The following is a 3720-nucleotide window of genomic DNA, read 5'->3' on the forward strand; positions in this document are numbered from 1 at the left end:
GAGTTACTCACAGCCATGAATTATCTCCTTATATTTTGCCTTAGGTTCCTTCCATATTTATCTTTGATCTGTCCAACACTGCTGTTATCCACCCATCCTGCTCATGATTTCCTATCAGTACCCTCATTTCTTGGGAGGAGCCTTCCCAGTCTGGGCTATCTCATTGTATGTCTCCATGGAGAGGTTCATCAGACAGAAACCCTACCAGCTCCAAGAAACCAAACAGGTCACATGATAGCTGGGGTCCCTGATGGCCTGAGTCCCCATCTGTTGAGGCCCTGGCCCGGGGAGTTGAGGTGAAACCCACTGCCCGTGGCCAATGTCTTACTCCGCCTCCTCACCTCTCTCATTGTCAGGTTAAGCAGCAAAGGTCAAACACTTATGCTCAGTGCTGAATTAAACAGCGGGAGGACCTTCCCATGTACAAAGCAGATATAGAACATTTCACAAAGGAAGGTTCCAAAGCTCATAAAGCCACAGCCCTTGCAACCAAGGAGACTACCTGCTGCTGACTAGAAGACAGAACAGAGGTGGGAGACAAACGGGTAGCACAGTTAGGTGGGAGTGGGGCTAGCTGATACACATGGGTGGGACTCTGAAGGCAGAGCCCAGCCTCACCACCCACATCTGAATTGGTTTTACATGGTCCTGAGTTTTGGTAACTATTGTAATCTCTTAATGAAGGCCATCAGCTTGTGTGTGGGCCTCTCTGACATGTCCCTCCAATTCTGACTTCTTTACACTTGATCCCCACCATTTTTGCTGTAGAAGCTGAGGGAAACATACTTCATGGAGAAACACAAAAACTCTGAGCCTGACCACTATTGCTGACAGGCTACTCTCTGGTGGCCATGGGTCTGGACAGCCCAGTGATGTTTCCTAGACTATGGACTCTGAGTGGTGAGTTGAAGCCCCAGGCTCTTCTGAGAATTTCCAAATAGAATACTACTTAAGTCTTTTCCATCAGTGTCTCAAGTTTTAGATTAAGAAATGTTTAGTTCCTGTTCATGGACTCCTAAAATGATATGGATGCTCCCAGCATGGACCGGAGGCTGATGCAGCCCCGGGACTGAGAGAGGATGGACAGAATAAACCCTTTCCATCCACAGCAGCCCCTATGGTGGCATGCGGCACCCCCAGAAAGTCACTTGCAGGCAGGATGTTGGTGGTGGCTGAAGACGGCTGCGCCTGGCTCTGTTGCCAAATGCCCACATGGACCAGGGTTCTAACCTGAAGCCACTGTTCAGAGTGTATGGACAGCACGATATTAAGGGACTGGAACGTACTGAAGACACTGGGTAGAGTGGGTTAGAAACTTGATAGAGAGGACGACTGGAGGGAAGGCCAGTCTGCTGTAGTGGGATTCTGAATCTCTGCTTTGGACAGTCTGGGGCTGGGCTGGTGGCGAGCTCCTTGCTCCTACATGTGGTACTAAACTCGCAAGGGTGACAGGAAGCCTCCCAAAATGCATCTCTCCTCACATCATCTTTGCGTGGCTCTCAGGATCTATTCATGTATTCGGGGCCTCTCTCCAGGGCTGGAAATGAGAAGTTTTGGTAAAGCTTCCTTATTCTTAATGAAAACTGCTGCCTCTTGATGAACCCAAAGTCTGGCCAGTATTCACTAAGATCTGCAGGGACTGGCCCTCATAGTAGAGCAAAAGGTGGTGCCAATGTTGCTTAACTCTTCTTTCCTTCTGAAGATTTGGAGAAAATTGCTGTGTACATACACCTAACTGCGTATCTTCACCGGTACAACCCACATCTACACAGCCCATTTGCACACTGCTCACCTGCACACTCCCACATCTGTACATACACTTCACATTCACACCCTCATCTGCATGTACAGTGGTACATACCTTCGTCCGTGTAATCCTCACCAGAAACATGCCAGTTCTTATTCCTATCTGCATATACACAAAAATATACATACTGTTGGGAAATAGTATTTTCAGGTGTGTTACGTTTGTTTATGTTGAATTTGATTAACTGGGAAGCTGTGATTCTTTATCTGTCTAAAAAGCCTCATAGAAAGGCAGAAGCAAGAGCAGGCAGGGCTGGCGGGCAGAGAGGATAAAAGAATGAGGGGCAGCAACAGAACAAGGAGAGGAGAACATCAGGGGCCAACCACACAGCTACCCAGCCAGTTGTGGAGAAAGAGTGAAGATGAGATATACAGAAGTAAAAAAAAAAAAAAAAAAAAGGAAAAAGCCCAGAGGGAAAAGATAGTCGGGATAATTTAAGCAGGTAAGAAACAAGCCAAGGCCAGACATTCATAAGTAAGAATAAGTCTCTGTGTGTGATTTATTTGGGAACTGGTGGTGGGCTCCTCAAAAAGCCAAGGGTAAAACATCACACAACACATACCTTCACCTGCACACACTATCTGTACACACACCTCCCATTTGACCTGTGCTATACATACGCATTCCAATCTAAAAGAGATGCAAAGGGTGTTTCAACTATCTTACATCTTGATCTGACCTTTTCCTTTCCTGAGATGGTGGTGGTTCCCAGGAGTGAGACGCAAGTCTATGGGTGACATCCAGCCAGTGAGTTTGAAGATTCACCCTATACCCTATTTAGTCAGCTGTTGAGTTTTGAGTTTGGCCAGGAATGTCTGGCTTCCAGGGCCTCTCCAGTACTCAGTACTGAGCAGTGGCCAAGCTGCAGTATTGGGTGAGGAGAGGTCACCTAAGGAAGGTTGGACTCCAAGATATAACAGTGAAAGGCAAATACGAGACCCCACTATTGTGGAATATCAGGAACTGGTAAATCCAGAGCATGAGCTGGTGACCTCAGTGAGCACAGAGTTCATCTGTAGGGTGATGGAAATGCTCTGAAACTTAATGTCAGTAGTGGCTGTGTAACAATAAATCTACCAAATGAGTTACATGATTTAAATGGTAAGTGGTTTAGATTTATGCTGTTAACGTCACCAAATTAAAAAGTCTTTCAACAGTGAAGACACTGAATTGTTTTTCTTCCTTTCCTCTGAAAAGGTGGTTGAATGCCTAACCTGTACCTCAGCATCTCCCAAGGCTCCTGTATAGTAATACTGCTACGGTGAGGACCATCGGACATGGACCTCCAGAGTGCAGTGCAGATGCCCTTTGCTAGCCCAGGTTCCCATTCTACCTCACTACGCGGAGGCCACCTTGGTCATGTGTAGTGTACCAGTGAGAAAGAGGCCCTGAAGAGAAGCTCTGTTCCTCTAAGGTTGCCTAGGCCTGGGAGCCTCATGGCTGGGGTAGCACCGTCTATCACCTGATGCTACAGACCAGAACCAACCTTTCCAGTCTCCCTCCCAGTGGGACACTGGCCCAGAGCTAAGTTAGCCTGAATAGAGAGGTGGCAGTCTCAAGACAAGACATATTGGTCCTAGGAAGCAGGCAGACTTTAACAAGTGCTGCTGCTGGCACACACTAGACTCAGCTACAACTTAACTAATGCTTTATCCAGATGTGAGATGATCTGTCCTTGGCAAATCTCAAGAACTCCCACAGACCACTGTTGCTTCCAGCCTGCTTGCTCATGCCAGGAATGCCACCTGCTATACCCTTCCAGTCACAGCCTGTCTCCCCTGGAAACTTAACTTCCATCTGCAGCTGGCCTGTGTAGGTGGGGTCTTCCCGAAAAGGAGCAGGATGTGTAGCAGGTCTACAGGACACAAAAGGTATCCCCACCGTCACAGCAGACAAGATGACCACAGAGTCAC

The sequence above is a fragment of the Arvicola amphibius genome, chromosome 3, assembly GCF_903992535.2.
Source record: "Arvicola amphibius chromosome 3, mArvAmp1.2, whole genome shotgun sequence".
NCBI lineage: Eukaryota > Metazoa > Chordata > Mammalia > Rodentia > Cricetidae > Arvicola > Arvicola amphibius.